This window comes from Thalassophryne amazonica, chromosome 16 (assembly GCF_902500255.1).
Source record: "Thalassophryne amazonica chromosome 16, fThaAma1.1, whole genome shotgun sequence".
NCBI lineage: Eukaryota > Metazoa > Chordata > Actinopteri > Batrachoidiformes > Batrachoididae > Thalassophryne > Thalassophryne amazonica.
Window position 1 is genome coordinate 85467247 of NC_047118.1, and position 20524 is coordinate 85487770.

The window sequence follows — 20524 nt, forward strand, 5'->3', positions numbered from 1 at the left end:
CCAGTTCTGGTGCAGCCCGATCCTAGCCGCCAGTTTGTGGTTGAAGTGGATGCCTCTGACTCAGGGATAGGAGCCATGCTGTCCCAGAGCGGGGAGTCTGACAAGGTTCTCCAGCCATGTACCTATTTTTCACGCAGGTTGACCCCGGCTGAACGGAACTATGACGTGGGCAATCGGGAACTCCTAGCAGTGAAAGAGGCTCTTGAGGAGTGGAGACATTTGTTGGAGGGAGCTGCGGTTCCATTCACGGTTTTCATGGACCACCGGAACCTGGAGTATATCAGGACCGCCAAGCAGCTGAACCCCAGGCAAGCCCGCTGGTCATTGTTCTTCGGGCGTTTTGACTTCCGGATCACCTACCACCCCGGGACCAAGAATCAAAGATCGGACGCCTTGTCCCGGGTTCACGAAGACGAAGTCAAAACAGAGCTGTCGGATCCGCCGGAATCCATCATCCCTGAGTCCACTATCGTGGCCACCCTCACCTGGGATGTGGAGAAGACCGTCTGGGAGGCCCTGGCACGGAACCCGGACCCAGGAACAGGACCGAAGAACCGCCTCTACGTCCCACCAGAGGCCAGAGCTGCAGTCCTGGACTTCTGTCACGGTTCCAAGCTCTCCTGTCATCCAGGGGTGCGAAGGACCGTGGCAGTGGTCCGGCAGCGCTTCTGGTGAGCGTCCATGGAAGCCGACGTCCGGGAATATGTCCAGGCCTGTACCACCTGTGCCAGGGGCAAGGCCGACCACCAAAAAACACAGGGACTCCTCCAGCCATTACCTGTGCCTCATCGCCCCTGGTCCCACATCAGACTGGACTTTGTCACGGGCCTCCCGCCGTCCCAGGGCATGACGACCATCCTCACAATAGTGGACCGGTTCTCCAAGGCGGCCCACTTCGTGGCCCTCCGAAAGCTCCCAACGGCCCAGGAGACAGCAGACCTCCTGGTCCACAACGTCGTACGTCTGCATGGGATACCAACAGACATTGTCTCGGATCGTAGTCCCCAATTCTCCTCTCAAGTCTGGAGGAGTTTCTGCAGAGAACTGGGGGCCACCGTGAGCCTCTCGTCTGGGTATCACCCACAGACGAACGGACAGGCAGAACGGGCCAACCAGGAACTTGAACAGACCCTACGCTGTGTGACTTCCGCGCACCCGACGGCCTGGAGTGAACATCTGGCCTGGATCGAGTATGCGCATAGTGCAATGCAAGTGTCCTCCGCAACCGGCCTCTCCCCGTTTGAGGTGTGTCTGGGGTACCAGCCCCCACTGTTTCCCGTGGTGGAGGGAGAGGTCGGTGTGCCCTCAGTCCAGGTCCATCTGCGGAGATGCCATCAGGTGTGGCGCACTGCCTGTTCTTCCTTGCTGAAGGCCTGGACGAGGGCTAAGGCCCATGCAGACCGCCGGCGTTCCCCGGCCCCTGCATACCAGCCCGGGCAGGAGGTATGGCTATCCACGAAGGACATCCCCCTGCAGGTGGACTCACCTAAATTGAAGGACAGGTACATCGGTCCGTTCAAGGTCCTCAGTCCGGCCGCAGTGAAGCTCCATCTCCCGGCTTCACTGCGGATCCACCCTGTTTTTCATGTTTCCAAGGTCAAGCCATACCACACCTCACCCCTCTGTGCTCCCGGACTGGCGCCGCCTCCTGCCTGGATTATCGATGGGGAGCCGGCTTGGACGGTGCGCCGGCTCCTGGACATCCGTCGAAAGGGCCGGGGATTCCAGTACTTGGTGGACTGGGAGGGGTATGGACCTGAGGAACGCTCCTGGGTGAAGAGGAGCTTCATCCTGGACCCGGCCCTCCTGGCCGACTTCTACGTATGACACCCTGACAAGCCTGGTCGGGCGCCATGAGGTGCCCGATGAGGTGGGGGTCCTGTTGTGTGGGCCGCTGAAGAGGAGGTACTGCTGGCCCACCACCAGAGGGCGCCCTGCCTGAAGTGCGGGCTTCAGGCACGAGAGGGCGCTGCCGCCTCACAAAAACCACCGGAAGTGACAGCTGTCACTCATTGTCTCCTGACAGCTGTCACCCATCTCTATCTCATCAGTCACTCCATAAAGCCGGACAACATCTCCACCCCGCTGCCGAGATATCGCCTGTCATTAGAGGTAATAATCCTCAGCCGTATCTGTGCCGTATCGCACTCCAACTGTCTGTCTGTCTGTTACAGGAGTACCTGGTTACTTGCGTCAGCTGGAGGCTGAGCTGGTCGGTGACTGCAGGGTGACGGATTGCACCCTTCACGATCAGTGAGACAAGTGACTGTTCAGGTTCTGTAAAATACTGTGTTCATATTTGCGGAGGTGGAGGTGTAATTCCCACCTACATGAACTGAACTGGTACGAGGAGTTACTGAGTGTCAATCACACTCACCTCGTTTTCTGTTTTTGTTTCCTGCCAGCAGTACCAGATCCGACAGCCGGAGACGGTGGCCACCTGGGGACTCAGGACTTGGCGGCTCCAGTATCCTCCGGGTTTGGTGGCATTGGAAATCGTGTGGGATCCGGCTCTTCTCTGGACGGACGTCTCCTATACTCAAGCCTGCTCACACGTCACCTTTGTACTTTTGACTGTAATCCAAATTCTGCATTTGTCTGTATTTCGTTGTGCACTTTTCACAACAGTAAAGTGTTGTATTTTTGGCTCATCTATTGTCCGTTCATTTGCGCCCCCTGTTGTGGGTCCATGTCATTACACTTTCCCAACACTGCCCAGGCCACTCCAGGACCTTGAAATGCTTCTTACGGAGCCCCTCCTTAGTTGCCCTGGCTGTGTGTTTGGGGTCATTGTCATGGTGGAAGACCCAGCCATGACCCATTTTCAATGCTCTTACTGAGGGAAGGAATCTCGCAATACATGACCCCATCCATCCTCCCTTCAATATGGTGCAGTCGTCCTGTCCCCTTTGCAGAAGAGCACCCTCAGAGTATGATGTTTCCACCCCCATGCTTCATGGTTGGGATGGTTTTCTTGGGGTTGTTCTCATCCTCTAAACATGGTAAGTGGAGTTGATACCAAAAAGCTCTTTTTTGGTCTCATCTGACCACATGACCTTCTCCCAAGCCTCCTCTGGATCATCCAGATGGTCACTGGTGAACTTCAAACGGGCCTGGACATGTGCTGGCTTGAGCAGGGGGACCTTGCTTGCAGGATTTTAAACCATGACAGCATCATGTGTTACTGATGTAATCTTTGGCTGTGGTCCCAGCTCTCTTCAGGTCATTGACCAGGTCCTCCTGTGTAGTTCTCAGAATCATCCTTACCCGACAAAGTGAGATCTTGCATGGAATCCCAGACCGAGGGAGATTGACAGTCATCTTGTGTTTCTTCCACTTTCTAATAAATCAGAGGTCTCAAACCGGTTCCAGAAAGGGCAGAGAGGGCGCAGGCTTTTTGTGCAACCACACACTCCAGCAGGTGATTTCACTGATTAACTGATTTCACCTGCTCAAAGTGATGTTAATCAGCGAAATCACCTGCTGGAGTGCGTGGCTGCACAGAAAACCTGCACCCTCTCGACCCTTTCTGGAACCGGTTTGAGTCCTCTGTAATAAATAATCATAACAGTTGTTGTCTTCTACCAAGCTGCTTGCCTGTTGTCCTGTAGTCCATCCCAGCCTTGTGCAGGTCTACAGTTTTGTCCCTGGTGTCCTTAGACAGCTCTTTGATCTTGGCTATGGTGGACAGGTTGGAGTGCGATTGATTGAGTGTGTGAACAGGTGTCTTTTATACAGGTAACAAGTTCAAACAGGTGCAGTTAATACAGGTAAAGAGTGCAGAATAAGAGGGCTTCTTAATGAAAAATTAACAGGTCTGTGAGAGACAGAATTCTTGCTGGTTGGTAGGTGTTCAAATACTTATTTGCAGCAGTAATATAAAAATCATACATTGTGATTTTCTGGATTTTTTTTAGATTCTGTCTCTCACAGTTGAAGTGTACCTACAATAAAAATTACAGACCTCAACATTCTTTGTATGTGGGAAAACCTGCAAAACTGACAGGGGGTCAAATACTTATCTGAATCTGAAAACGCCATAAGTTTCTTACTGTCGAAAACTGAAAGGATGATGTCATCGCCCTGTCTCTGTAACATGTTGCTAACAGTGTAATTTAACAGTCTAATTTAGCATATTTTTTTTGTTGGTGGTGGGACAAAGTGCCGGCGTCCTCCAGCTCAGTCTGAGAAACTCACCCAGAGCAGACAGACACCGAGGGACTTCTTTAAATACTCTTAAAAGAAAAACCTTTTTAAAACCCTTAATTAATGTGTTAATTCACAACAAATTAACACATTTCCAGACGTCATCGTCCAAAACAAGGGTGTCACATACAGAACAATTTTCATCTGTGATGATGAATCCTGGCAAGAGGTCAGATTACAAGACTTTATTTAATCCGTGAGCCGGCTTCTAAAGTTTTAGCTTTTGTTAGCCCCACATCATCTTCTCCACTTTTTGTAGAAATGTTACAGTGCTACCTACAGGCCTGACATATGTACTACAGCATTTTCACGTGGTTTCACTGGATCTGTGAGAACAGAGACATTTATTGAATGGAACACTTTTGACAAAGAAAAAGACTGTATAGCAGAAGTTCAGTTTCAGTGTAGACAAGGCCTTAAAAACATGGGATGAAATTAAAATAATAAAGGAGGAATTATTTTCTTCGGGTGTTATGACAAATCCAGGGGGAGCTCTAGCACCCCCTAGTGCCCCCTTGGCGCCGTCATTTTGTAATGAAAGAAGTGCGGACGGATTCGCGCGTCGCGACGCAGCCGCTCATGGCGCGGGACAAACAACACCTCGGTGTTGGAAGTCTCACAGGACAAGTTGGAACATGCCCAGCTGTTAAACAATTTCTCAGATACTCACTCGACTGAAAAGCCACCAAAAGCCGTCTGAATCTTACGAATGGTTTCCAACACAGAGGTGTTGTTTGTCCCGCACCATGAGCGGCTGCATCGCGACGCGCAAATCCGTCTGCACGGCTTTCATTACAAAATCTCCTTTAACAGTGGAATGTGCCGCTAAAGTGCTGATCCCGACCTCTTCTGAAACTTCTCTGCTAGTCACACGACGTCCTGCATCAACAGAGCCTTAAATTTGGAAGTGATCTGCTCGTTCCAGCCTGTCGATGGCCGCTCGGGGTGCGGTGCGCCCTCCGCCGCTGTGGGCCGTTTTTAATCCAGTTTTAATGGTCCTTAATCCGTGTGATACCGATAGAATCTTCACAGAAAGCCATCTGAATCTTCCAAATGGTTTCCATCTGGCTGTCTGACAGAGTTTCTGAAAAAAATTTCATGGAACAAAGCGGCAGTCGCTCCGCCATTCCTAAACAATAAAAATCCGACGAGGGAGGTGGACCAGTGCTCACTCAAAGCCTGCCCACAGGCGAATGACGCAACCGACAGGCATGAAAAAAGTCACGCATGCGCACGAAGGTTCAAGCTTGTCTGATGCAAGCGCACATGATTCAAATCCATATAGTTTTTGAAAAAAATAAAAAGGTCGGATAGTTTTCTCACAAACCTCGTATGTACACATTTTGGGGCCTTTATCTGCCAAGTAACCATAATCTCACTCAGCAGCCTGACTAAATAAGACCGGAGGCTGGGATTTGGTTATACTGTGCAAATCCTTTGAGCTGCTGAACAAAGGTACTGTATGTTACCATTTTTGGAAAGGTCCTGCATAAAAAAAGGCTTTTTGGGATGAATACTGCCGCATGCAGATTTAGATGATTTCCAGTGTTTAAAATAAAAATTGTTAATTAAAAATGACAATGACAGTTCCTTTAGAATGCAGGAAGTGCACATAGTAATTTTTTGTGTGTTTGTTTCCAAGAGGGCCATGCCACAGGAACCACGACCACACATGCACATCATTTTAAATGTTTTCCTGGGCTAATTTACAGTAGCCTCATCTTTACAATGTCAAAAAAAATACTGATGATTAACCTTTTATAACTATGGAAATGCGATCAGCTCCATTGTATTTGAACAGTCCCATTTTTGTCATGTTGCCGCTGCGCGCCACCACAATGCAGCTGAAGTGAAACAACATGCAAAATGTGTTTGGAGTGTAAACCGCTTTAACTCAAGAGGCTTGACAAAAATATTGCATGAACCAGATGTCTGGGGGCAGGAGCAGCATCACAGTTGAGGCCCAGGAGGCAAAGCCCGCAGAAGCTCCTGGAATTTGAGCATTTTATTCTGATTTTAAAAGCAATCCAGAATGTTAATTTTTATGAGTTTCACTGGCTGGAAGGCGCTCATTTCTGTAGTTTTCAGGCAATGTTTTTGCTAACTTCTAGACCTTACTGGTGAGATACAGTGAATGACTGAATGATTTCTCACCTCTTGAGAGATTACGAAGGAACACAGGTCCATATTTCTTTTCTTGATCAGCAGTAGGCTCTAAATATTCCTTTCTCATGACTCGTTGTATATATTTCAATTTATTTCCACTTTTAACTTATTTAATTTATATAGCGCCAAATCACAACAAAGTTGCCTCAAGGCGCTTCACACAGGTAAGGTCTAAACCTTACCAATGCCCAAAGCAAACACAGATGCGACAACAGTAAGGAAAAACTCCCTCTGATGAATTGAGGAAGAAACCTCAAGCAGACCAGACGCAAAGGGGTGACCCTCTGCTTGGGCCATGCTACCGACAGAATTTACAAAACGAATATACAGGAAATTTTGGGCATCTACACTAGTGCACAGGATGGGAGGCTTGCAGAAGAAGACACCCACTCCCACCTCTGGATGGACCCACACCTCAAACAGAGAGAAAAAACAGAATCAGACAGCAGAAAAACAACAAATCCTGTATAATTTGTCAGCATTAAGCAAGAAAAACAGAAGAAATACTAAGATGATCTCCGGCCACTAGCCCTAAGCTTCACGAAAAGAACCAGACTTTAGATAAAGTTTAGGCTGCGGCCTGCTCTCTTTACTAATAAAAGGAATTTAAAAGTGTAAAAAGCATAGTACCATACAAGCCAGCATACTAGCCATACAAAACGGAAAATAAATGCGTCTTAAGTCTGGACTTGAAAGTCTCTACAGAATCTGACAGTTTTACTGACGCAGGGAGATCATTCCACAGAACAGGAGCACAATAAGAGAAAGCTCTGTGACCCGCAGACTTTTTATTCACTCTAGAGACACAAAGTCGTCCTGGACCCTGAGAACGCAGAGCCCGGGCCAGTACGTAGGGTTTAAACAGGTCAGCTAAGTAGGGAGGTGCCAGTCTGTGAACAATTTTATAGGCTATTAACAGAACCTTAAAATCTGATCTCACAGGGACAGGAAGCCAGTGAAGAGATGCCAAGATGGGTGTAATGTGGTCAAACTTTCTGCGTCGTGCCAACACTCTAGCGGCAGTATTTTCAACCAACTGGAGACCCCTAATGCTGGACTGCGGTAAACCAGAAAATAGAACATTGCAGTAGTCCAATCTGGAAGCAACAAATGCATGAATCAGGGTCTCAGCATTAGGATGGGACGAATCTTCACAATATTGTGAATTTCTCCACTGTGAGATCAATAAAGTCTTATCTTATTTCGTAGGAGGAAGAAGGCAGTCCTCGTAATATCTCTAATGTGGAGGTCAAAGATCCTACAACTTAGGATCAAACATTACCCCAAGGTTCCTCACTTTGTCAATGTGATGTATGGCACACAAGCCTTGGCTAAGTGTTAACTGGTCAAATTGATGTTGATGTCTCACTGGACCAAGAACCATCATTTCAGTCTTATCAGAGTTTAAAAGAAGGAAATTGCTAGACATCCAGCTTTTCACTGATGCAAGGCAATCTTCTAAGGATTTTATGTGGATGAGATTACCAGCAGTTATCACCATATATAACTGAGTATCATCAGCATAGCAATGAAAGGTAATCCCAAAACACAACAATATGTGTCCAAGGTGTGCTATATAAAGGTAGAAAAGGAGGGGCCTAAAACGGATTATTCTCAGTAAGGTGGTCCATGAGCTGCCGTGAAACCACTTTTTCCAGAATTTTAGAGCAAAATGATAGATTTGATATCGGCCGATAGTTTTTCAATATACTAGGGTCAAGATTAGGTTTCTTAAGTTATGGTTTAATCACTGCAGATTTGAAACATTTAGGAACAGATCCAGAAGTTAATGAGAGATTAATAATTTCCAGCACAATTGGCCCAAGAGTGGGCCACAGGTCCTTAAACAGTTTTCTTTCTTTCTAACCTTTATTTAACCAGAAAATATCCCATTGAGATTAAAAACCTCTTTTTCAAGGGAGTCCTGGCCAAAATGGCAGCAGCAAACACAAAATACAGTTACATATTTATACAATAAAAACACAGAAGTTATAAACACATTATGAGAAACAAGTGCATATAGTACAATTGGCCTCAGTAACTCTTAGTTTGGATTTAAAAGTGCTCAAAGAAATTAATTCAGTTAGTTTCCAGTCTTTCTGTAGCATGTTCCACACATAAGGTGCAGAATAAACAAAGGCTCTTTTGCCCAATTCCGTCCGAGCAAAGGGGACAGAAAGCAACAAATACTCTTTCGAACGAAGAGAATAGGATTCAACATTTCTCAGAGTAATTAACGAACAAATGTATGAAGGCAGCAATCCCAAAATTGCCTTATAAATAAAAGTGTAGAGATGACTAGCCCTTCAAGTGGCCAGAGCAGACCATCCTACTCGAGTGTATAATTCAGTGGTGAGTAGACATTTTACAGTTCGTAATGAACCTCAAGGCAGCATGATAAACAGTATCAATTGTTTGTAAACATTGAGGACCAGCATTCATGTAGAGAAGATCTCCATAATCCAACACAGATACAAATGTTGCAGCGACAAGACGCTTTTTCACATTAAAAGAAAAACACTTATTACGAAAATAAAAACCAATTTTTACCTTCAGCTTCTTAACAAGATTTTCTATATGTGGCTTGAAAGTGAGTGAATCATCAATCAAGACACCTAAATATTTATACATATGAACCACCTGTATTTCGCTGCCCTCAAGAGTGGACACAGTGGGTACCATTTGAGGCTTTTTGCAGTTAGAGAATAACATAAGCTTTGTTTTTTCAGCATTAAGAACAAGTTTCAAGTGTATTAGAGAGTGCTGAACAGCTACAAAAGCTTTCTGCAAATATTCTACAGCCTGAACAAGAGTTGGTCCACAACTGTAAATAACTGTGTCATCAGCATAGAAATGCACATTTGCATCGGACACATTTAGACCCAAGTGATTAATATAAATAATAAATAAGAGGGGCTTTGTTGGTATAGGATCAAATAAACAGGTTGTGATTTTTGTAGATGTTACGAGTTTCATCAGCACAGAGATACGATCAAATTTTATAAATCTAGGTAATATCTCAGTGATGGCACACACCTCAATAGCAGGGTGTAGTGACTCGGTTAAGGCATGCTGGGATATGTTTAACCTAATGTCATCTATTTTGTTTTTGAAATAATTAAAGAAATTTTGTGCTGTAAAAGGAGAGTGACTCACAGGTGGTTTTAGGAATAAGTGTTGCCACCATGTCGAACAAGAACTTTGAGTTATGCTTGTTTTTGTTGATCAAATCAGAGTAATAGGTCCGCTTTGTAGCCAGTGGTGCATGCTTATAGTCTAAGATAGCATCGTACCACGTACGGTGGAATACTTCTCATTTTGAACTACAGCATTTTCGTTATAGACCTCTAGCCTTATGCTTGAGGTCACACAAGTAGTCAATGAACCAAGATGACTGCATTTGGGGGGGGGGGGGGGGGGGGAGTGGTGCAAGGTGGCACATCATGTCAAGTGTTCTGAGCACTGAGTTAAAACTATCCACAAGACTGTCTACTGATTGGGCATTTTCCAACCATGAAGCTAAGATATCAGGCAGTTTAGCTTTGGAGTTCAGTTGTAGTTGAGGAGTTGATGCATCGCCGCAGTGATAAATAAGGTTGTTGTTCCACTAAACACAGCAGCAAAGAGGTAAACCTAATAAGTGAATGATCAGAGACCACCGATGCAAGAGGCATGATGTCAATATCTGTGACAGCAATACCACGTGCAAGAATCAAATCCAGGGTTTTTCCACTAATGTGTGTCAAATCCTGAATGCATTACTATCCTAATACATCCATAATTTCCATAAATAATTTGCAGAGGGGATCAGAAGACTTATTTATATGAATGTTGAGGTCACCAATAATCAGAATGTTATCTTGCACTCGCTGACAAGTTAGAAATGAACGCACCAAATTTATCTAAGAATTCAGAGTATGGGCCAGGGGGCCTATATACAGTGACAAAGTAATACAGCTCATTTTTATTCTTGGCAATATGTAGCATGGTGAGCAGAGCGGAAAATCAGATGTTCAAACAAATTATATTTGTGACCCCCAACAGCTAATAGACTGATAACCTAGATTTATAAATAAGAGCAACACCCCCGCTTTGCTTCGCATCACGAGGGACGTGACTAAAAGTGTACACTGGTGGGCAGGCCTCATTTAAGGGGAGGACAGCTGTAGGTTTAAGTCAGGTTTCACATAACCCAATCATATCTAAGTGATGATTCATAATCAACAATCAATCAACAACGATCTTGAGAACAGTGATCTTACGTTAATGAGACCAAGATTTAGGACCTTAGTGGGGTTGACAGTTGGACTGTCTGTATATTCAGACATCAGTGCAGACAACCAGCATCAGCTCAAAATGAACAGCTGCTCAGACAATGTTTATTCACAGGATTTCAACTCACAATTCAAAAAAACTCACAATTAACGTCTTTAAACTAGCATATATCAGGGCCAGACATTAAAGCTTTTTCAGGGAATGAGAGACCCACTTGTCCTGAAAATGCTTAATGCTGACTTGTCCCATGGCAGCGGGTTTTGTGACGAGGTGCAGTCAAGCCAAATGAGCACTAATGGTGTAAAATGACCCGTGTGAGTATTAATTACCCTCTATATTTATCTTTAATGAATACATTCTGCTGGGATCCCGCCCTCCCGTTTGGTGGAGGTTTTAGGGTTTTTTCTTATTTTGGGGGGTTTCAGTTGTTTGAATTTTGAATTCTTTCAGTATTTTCATATTCTGTATGTATTCAGTTGTTTCTTTCTTTACGTCTTGAGTATGTGTTCATTTAGTCTTCTGTCCTGTATTGGTTTGTCTGTTCTTCTGTCGGTGGTCTGGCCCCTCCTGTTCCACCCTTGTATTCGCCCCTGTCTGTAGTGTAGTGTGTCTTCTTTTTGCACTCTTTTGCATGTTGAGTTTTCAGTTTGCTTTTCTGTATTGATTATTATTAGTCTTTATATTCTGTTCACTTCCTTATATTTTTATGTTGTTCTTTCACTCTGGCACTTCTTAGTTCTATGTTGCCTCATGGTTTTGTGATTTTCTCTTCACTTCAGTTATGGTTGATCATTCTCTCCCCTCTCTGTTCTCTCCTGCTGTAGTTCTTTTTATGGTCATGATAAATTTCTTTCACTAGGTATTGTCTGTTCAGTTATTTATGTCTCTGCACGCTCCGCCCTCTCCTTATCTCCCCACCTGCTGTCTTTCTCACCTGTTACTGAAGGACTTCCTCACCTGTCTGTCAGTGGTGGTGGTCCATTGTAGTCTTGCTTCTGAGTTCTTGCCTTTTGCTGTGGTTCTTTGTGTTCCCTGCGTGTAAGTACCTGATCACGTTCCATGTTTTTGTCTTTTTTGTGATTTGCTGCCCTTTGTTAATATTTTTCACTTTGTAGCCTCTGTGGCTACAAAATGTCTATCTTCTGAAAGGTATGTTCATTTATGCTCTTAGTACTTGGTTATGGTTCCTGTTGAATGAATTCTTGCATCAGTGTGGTGTTTTTAATTACAATACCATCTGAAACTATAATTTGAAAATCTCATAGAGCTCCCTGGAGTCATAAATGACACCGCACAAGTTAGGATTATATTTGCCACACGGATCGGCCGATTTTTGCCAAATTCTATGAACAAATGCAGGACAAACAAATCGACAAACTCATGGTAGGAAACTTTTTTCCAATTAAAATTAGAAAAATGATGCACAAAAATATATGCCCAGGGTCATAAATGATCCCACTTGGTTGCTTGAGGTTTAACATGGCTACAAAAATTGATCTTTAAGGGGGGGGAGTTACACCCCTCACTCCTGTGGGTCTGCTCCTGCACCGTGTGCAGCTACAGAACACTCAAGACGATAAAGAGGGTTCACTGGCTGTTCTTATCGATCCCACGCGATGAAACAGTGAGATGGATGCATCGTTGATCATAGAAAAAAGACTTATTCCATATTTAAAGTGAACTTGTGTGTTTGTGTATTTTTAAAAAGGCATGGCGTTGTGTTTTGATACCATGGCTGCTCACTCATCACATACAAAGAGGATGCAAGCACTTTTTTTACGTGAATGAAGATAACTGACTCATCAAAAAATTGCCTTTATCAGGCTGATGCTTATCAGATTAGATCAGAATTTCCATCATTTATCAACAGCGTGAACAGTAGATTTATCAATGCTGCTTTTGTGGAAAAGCTGCACTCCACAGCCCCACACAAGGCTGTTTTTTTCCACAAAAGCTGCATTTACAACATGCATGCACCACCCCTCCAGTGACCATACACTGACATCATAACAAATGCAGTTATCACGATAACTCCAGACTGTTTGTGTGGAAGAATGGACCAAAATCACACCTGAGCAATGCATGAGAGTAGGTTCTCCACACAGGAGGCATCTTGAAACTTCATTATCAACAAAGGCTTTTGTACGAAGTACTACGAGCGTAAATAAATTTCAGTAAGTCTGTTCAATACTTTTCCCCTGTGTTATTTCATTTCACATAATCTGATTTCTGCACTTATTTGTTTTGATTTCTTTGTATGTGTGGATTACTTGGGTTGTCACTGACATCTGGTGAAAATTTCATGTCAGTAAAACCTTTACGAATACAAATGGTGAGATGTTCAATACTTATTTTGCCCACTGTTTATATATATAATGTGTGTGTGTGTGTGTGTGTGTGTGTGTGTGTATACACACACACAGACATCCAGGTGCATTTCAAAAAGTATAATATCATGAAAAACGTCAATAATTTTGTCAGGTGTTTCAGAGAGGTATTTTAATTTAGATAATTATGGCCTACAGCTCCAAAAAAAATAGAAAATGCATATCTCAAAATATTAGACTATTTAATCAGATCAGTTTTTTTAAAAAAGGCTTTATAATACAGAAATGTCTAGCTTCTGAAAAGTATGTTCATTTCTGCTCTTAGCTCCTGTTGAATTAATTCTTGCATCAATGCGGTGTTAAGGCGATCAGCCTGTGGACCTGCTGATGTGTTCTGGAAGTCCAGGTTGCTTTGACAGCAGCCTTCAGGTTGTCTGGATCGTTGTTTCTGGTGTTTCTAATATGCCTCTTGACAATGCCCCATAGAGAATCCTATGAGGGATTGTCTATATGGGGACAATCGAGCACAGTACTGCTATGGTCAGCAAATCAGTTACTAGTAGTTTTGGTACTGTGGGCAGGTGCCAAGACCTGCTGGAAGAGGAAATCAGCATCTCCATGAAGCCTGTCAGCAGATGGAAGAATGTAGTGCTCCAAAACCTCCTGGTAGATGACAGTTGACGCTGGATGTGATAAAACACAATGGACCAAGACCAGCAGATGACACAGTGCCAAATCTATATTATATGAATCTATGAACAAATGCAGCAAAAACAGATTGACAAACTCACGGTTTTTCCTTACCACTGCTGCTCTGGGGTTTAGCAAGGTTAGACCTTACTTGTGTGAAGTGCCTTGAGGCAATTCTATTGTGATTTGGTGTTATATAAATGAAAATAAATTGAAAAATTTAATTGAAATTGTTGATAGGACAAATATTTTTGGAGAAATTTGTAATTTTAGCTAACCAATAAACAATGTGGTGAAACTATCATGCGAAATGCACAGATGCACAGGCCGCTTCACTGCAGAGTGAAACGGGCATGTTTAGGGCACTAAATGGAATTATGCAGTTAGCCTTACCTTAGCCTAGCCATCCTCTTCTGTGATGGCTGTCCCACACAGTCCAAACAAGCTGTCTGCCGAGTACAAGCTGTACACAGCTGCTACTCCTCACAAGACTTTCTTGAAAGTCTGCAAGAACATCTCGACTGTTTCATTTCAGTTCCACTGTCTAAATATTGATGGACCTGACTATAAAATTACAAAAATCATACATGTATCATATAGCAGTCAGAATAATACAACTGCAATATGGCCTTCTTCAAATTGGGCAGCCCTACACGACCAGCATAACATTTATCCAATCCTATCAGGATGTGGTGAGAACACTAAAGATACATATTTCCAAACTGTCAGCCATGAAGTACGGGCTACCTACTGGTTCCGTTTTAGGTCTTCTGTTATTGCTGCTTCAAGTAAGTACATCTTGAACAGAAACACCCAGTTTTACATCCAAGCTAGTGTAAATAATCTCTCTATGAGGAATTTACAGGATTTGTGGGACTGCCAAAAGACGAGGGAATAACCTCCACAGACAGAAGAATGCACAGGACAAAAATGAAGAGACAGAAGGTATGAATGTCCCTAAACAGAGAGAAAAAAATGGCCACAGAGCAAACAAGATGAAGTTGAAGTGAAGATGTGGACAGACAAAAAAGGAGGAATCGCGCTTACATAAGGAATGTAAGCACGATTATTTTCATTCGGTCACTTATATCATTATTCGGATCCTGTAACCAAGGAACCGAATGATGATATAAGTTGTATTGTAAGTTCAGAGTAAAGGGATGGGACTAATAAATCTATACTTCTTCCCATTCCTTTTTGAATATGTGGGTGATTCTTTAACTACGGGCACTATTGGCCTTGTAAATGTAATTTCCACCACACCATTGCCTTACAATATAAAGCGCCTTGGGGCAACTGTTTGTTGTGATTTGGCGCTATATACATGTGCTCTGATGTCACTGTTTATCTCCATAGAAACTACCCAAACAATCTTTCATACAAACTGTTTAAAGGGACATTATGTGTTGTGGTGGAAATTACGGCAATAGTGTGGGACAACTACATTTTGTTTAAAAAAGTCACAACAGTTGTATGACATTGAATACCTTAATTATGTTTTGATTATTTTACTGATATTTTATTCAGAGATATTTTAAAACATTAGAAAAAACGTTTCTTTACCATTCATTTTTATCATTGAAGATCAAAAGTCTGGGTGTGGGACAAGCACAAAACGGCAATATTTGCATATAATGATGCTGAAAAAAGGTGAAAAAGTCATCATAGACTACTAGAACAAATTTCTTAACACACTTTCATTGTAAAGATAACTATAAAAGTGTGAAATTTCCCCTTTTTTCTGTTTTTCATACAATATGATCAAAGGACATAATAAGTGCCCGTAGTGTTGTGTGGGCCGCCAGAAGAGGAGGTACTGCTGGCCCACCACCAGAGGGCGCCCTGCCTGAAGTGCGGGCTTCAGGCACGAGAGGGCGCTGCCGCCATGGACACAGCCGGGGGTGACAGCTGTCGCTCATTACCTCTTGACAGCTGTCACCCATCTACTCAACATCATCTCACTCCATAAAGACCAGACGTCATCTCCACCTCGTTGCCGAGATATCATACTTCATAGGAGGTACTACTCTCAGCCTTTTTTTGAGATTTATAAATCTGTGATTGTGAGTGTTTGCAGGAGAACCGGTCGTTTTGGTGGAGGCTGTGCATGACGGCGCTCCTTTTCCTCTGAGACCACTGCAACGTGTTGAGTGAGAGGTGGAGGTGGCATTCCCACCGTTGTTGTTACTGGGTGTACACACACCCACACTTGACTGTCTTTGTTCTTCGCCAGCAGTACCAGATCCGACAGTCGGGGACGGTGATCACCTGGGAATTCGGGACTTGGCGGCTCCAGTATTCACCAGGTTCTGGGGCGGCGGAAATTGTGTGGTTCCGGCTCTTCTCAGGACAGACGTCTTCTATCCTCGAGCCTGCCCACACGTCACCTCTGTGTATGCCAGAAACAACCATTTAGCCTTCTTGGACTGTGATGTTACGATTGGAGAGAACAGACAGCTCCAGACGGGTTTACAGAAAACCCACTCACACTAATACAATAACATGCTTTTGAAGGGCGGTATGCATCTTCAGAGGCCCGACGTCCATGGCCAGTCGCCCAAAATGACAGATATTTGTCCGAGTTAGACGAGGGTGAATATCTGTCATTGTTAGACGAGGGTGAATATCTGTCATTGTGGGCGACGGCATGGATGGAGGGACTCAGAAAATGCATAACGCACAACAGCAGCATGTTATTTGCATTATTATCACTTACTGAGATACACAACACATAATGCGTACATAAAAAGTTGGCTCACTTCAACTTTTGTTGTGTCGGCTGGCGCGCACTACTCTCCAAATTCGGCAGTGCGTCCTCATCAAGCTGGCTGCTTTAGCTGCTGTTCACTGTCGTACTATCCATGAGAAAATCATCCGGAATATCCATATTGGGACCAAAACACAGTTCTCGTCTTTTCATCTTTTCCTCTGCGGACAGTTTTTTTTTCCCCTCTGTGGACAGTTCTTGGGCTGCGCGCTATGACGTCATTTGTTTACGCACAGCGTGCGGGTATAGTCAGGTAGCGTCGACGTAAATCTACGATACCGGCCTAGCAACGCCCTGGTAAAGTGATAATAATGACCAATATCTGCTCTTTGGCTCAAACCACCCCCTTGAACACAAGCTCGGGGTGATCAGGACGCTTCAACACAGAGCCCTATAGGTGCCCACAGCTACAGAGGGAAGGGCTAAAGAACAACAACTTGTCCGGAAAGCCCTCACAGTATGTGGGTACCCACGATGGTCCCTGGATAAAGTGCAGAAGTCCCAAAGAACAAAGAGACCAGACAGACAGGAGACAGAGACAAGAAGAAGAGGAGTGTCTCTCCCTTATATAGCAGGAGTAGGGGAAAAACTACAGAGGAACTTCAGACAGTACAAAATCCCAGTTTACTTTAAACCTGTTAACACCTTGAGACAGAAATTAGTTCACCTTAAGGACAGGATCCCTAGTTACAAACAGAGCAATGTAGTGTATTCTATCAGATGTCAGGAAAACTGTAACAAACACTACATAGGTGAGACTAAGCAGCCGTTACACAAAAGGCTATACCAGCACTGCAGAGAGGGCGCCAGTGGACCTCAGTCTGCAGTTCATCTCCACCTTAAAGACACTAACCACACGTTTGAGGACAAGGAAGTTAAAATCTTAGCCAGAGGGAAGAAATGGTTTGAGAGAGGGGTGAAGGAGACATTGTATGTGAAACAGTTGAAACCCAGCCTTAACCGGGGAGGGGGTCTGAGACACGCTTTGTCCCCTGTTTACAATGGGGTACTCAGGTCAAAGCAGTTTCAGTCTTTTGTTCATGGTAATGAGTCATTCACATCATTAGGAGAGTCGTCAGGAAAGCCATCAGGAGAGGCATCAGTCCCATCGTTAGGAGGGACAGTTGCCCTGTCATTAGGAGGGTGCTAACTAGAGCACAATAGGTGCTAATTAGAGTAATTGTTTAGTCACTAGCCAATAGCAGTCTGCTATTGACAGAGAGAAGGAAGGTTTACAGACAAAAAGAAGACATGTCCAGAGACAGGATTAAAGCTAACAGACAGACACGAGGATGGCTCACAGACAAAAAGGAGACATGGTCAAAGCTAATAGACAGAGACGAGGAAGGTTTACAGACAAAAAGGAGACATGTCCAAAGACAGGATTAAAGCTAAGAGACAAACACAAGGATGAGTCACAGACAAAAAGGGAGACATGCCAAAAGACAGGATTAAAGCTGACAGACAGACACGAGGATGAATCAAAGACAAAAAAGAAGACATGTCCAGAGACAGGATTAAAACTAACGGATAGACATGAGGATGGCTCACAGACAAAGAGGAGACATGGTCAAAGCTAATAGATAGATATGAGGAAGGTTTACAGACAAAAAGGAGACATGCCCAAAGACAAGATTAAAGATGATGGACAGACACAAGGATGGCTCACAGACAAAAAGGAAGAGGTGTCCAGAGACAGGATTAAAGGTGACAGACAGACACAAGGATGGATCACAGACAAAAAAAGGAAACCTGTCCAGAGACAGAACTAAAGCTGACAGACACACATGAGGATGGATCACAGAATGAAAAGGGAGACACGTCCAGAGACAGGACTAAAGCTGACGGACAGACACAAAGATGGATCACAGACAAAAAGGGATACATGTCCAGAGACAGGATTAAAGCTGATGGACAGACACAAGGATGGATCACAGAATAAAAATGGAGACATGTCCAGAGACAGGACTAAAGCTGATGGACAGACAAGAAGATGGATCACAGACAAAAAGGGAGACATGTCCAGAGACAGGATTAAAGCTGACAGACAGAAAAAAGGATGGATCACAGACAAAAAGGGAGACATGTCCAGCGACAGGACTAAAGCTGACGGACAGACACGAAGATGGATCAGACAAAAAGGGAGACATGTCCAGAGACAGGACTAAAGCTGACGGACAGACACGAAGATGGATCACAGACAAAAAGGGAGACATGTCCAGAGACAGGATTAACGCTGACGGACAGAAACAAGGATGGATCACAGAATAAAAAGGGAGACATGTCCAGAGACAGGACTAAAGCTGATGGACAGACACAAGGATGGATCACAGAATAAAAAGGGAGACATGTCCAGAGACAGGACTAAAGCTGACGGACAGACACAAGGATGGATCACAGAATAAAAAGGGAGACATGTCCAGAGACAGGACTAAAGCTGACGGACAGACACGAAGCTGGATCACAGACAAAAAGGGAGACATGTCCAGAGACAGGATTAAAGCTGACGGACAGACACAAAGATGGATCACAGACAAAAAGGGAGACATGTCCAGAGACAGGATTAAAGCTGACGGACAGAAACAAGGATGGATCACAGAATAAAAAGGGAGACATGTAGAGACAGGGTTAAAGCTGATGGACAGACACGAAGATGGATCACAGAAAAAAAGGGAGACATGTAGAGACAGGACTAAAGCTGACGGACAGACACGAAGATGGATCACAGACAAAAAAGGAAACCTGTCCAGAGACAGGACTAAAGCTGACGGCCAGACACAAGGATGGATCACAGAATAAAAAGGGAGACATGTCCAGAGACAGGACTAAAGCTGACGGACAGACACAAGGATGGATCACAGAATAAAAAGGGAGACATGTCCAGAGACAGGACTAAAGCTGACGGACAGACACGAAGCTGGATCACAGACAAAAAGGGAGACATGTCCAGAGACAGGATTAAAGCTGACGGACAGACACGAAGATGGATCACAGACAAAAAGGGAGACATGTCCAGAGACAGGATTAAAGCTGACGGACAGAAACAAGGATGGATCACAGAATAAAAAGGGAGACATGTAGAGACAGGGTTAAAGCTGATGGACAGACACGAAGATGGATCACAGAATAAAAAGGGAGACATGTAGAGACAGGACTAAAGCTGACGGACAGACACGAAGATGGATCACAGACAAAAAAAGGAAACCTGTCCAGAGACAGGACTAAAGCTGACGGCCAGACACAAGGATGGATCACAGAATAAAAAGGGAGACATGTCCAGAGACAGGACTAAAGCTGACGGACAGACACAAGGATGGATCACAGAATAAAAAGGGAGACATGTCCAGAGACAGGACTAAAGCTGACGGCCAGACACAAGGATGGATCACAGAATAAAAAGGGAGACATGTCCAGAGACAGGACTAAAGCTGACGGAGCAGAAGAACCCTCACAGGTCAGGGATGTTCTCAGGCAGCGAGGATGAAAGCTCACAGAAAAAAAGAGGAATGTCCACAGACTGAGACAAGTGATGACAGACAAGAGGGATGTCCCAACAGAAAGAGAACGAATGCCAACAGACAGACTGAGGACACACACAGAGACAGACAGACTGGGGAACACAGACAGACGTCTCTATGACGCTGCTGCTGCTCGCTTTCTCTTCATGAAACACGTTGTTTTTCTTACCTTGTCTTCGTGCACAGTGTGTCCTCACAACAGCAACGATTCACCTTTTATCACAAAAATCCAACAGAACGTGGATCCAGTGTCCAGCTAACCGTGTGTCTGTCTGTGAGCGTCTCTGAGCGACCGACGAGTTCATGGAGCCAATCAGAAGCTGCAGCATCAGCGGACAGACGTCTCACTCTGCAGTCAAACCCAAAACATCTCTGTGGTCTTCTTTTACCCGCCTCTCTCTCTCTCTCTCTCTCTCTCTCTCTCTCTCTCTCTCGTTTTGACGGAACCATAGAGACGACACCGGAACCAATCAGAAGCTGCACCGTCGGTGGACAGACGTCTCACTCTGCAGTCAAACCAAAAACAAGTCTGTATTTTCTTTTAGACGCTGAATTATTTTCACGGTATTATCTTC

The 20524-nt window shown here is 44.4% G+C and overlaps 1 protein-coding gene across 1 annotated transcript in view; it reads right to left on the minus strand.

Moving 5' to 3' along the window:
• The window catches only part of jupb (junction plakoglobin b), a 325763-nt gene extending 305553 nt beyond the window's left edge, over window positions 1-20210 (minus strand). The window contains exon 1 of the mRNA XM_034190543.1: window positions 20119-20210. The gene's annotated coding sequence lies outside the window, so the exon portion shown is untranslated. The remainder of the gene's footprint in view (window positions 1-20118) is intronic.
• Between the last annotated feature and the right edge of the window lie 314 nt (window positions 20211-20524).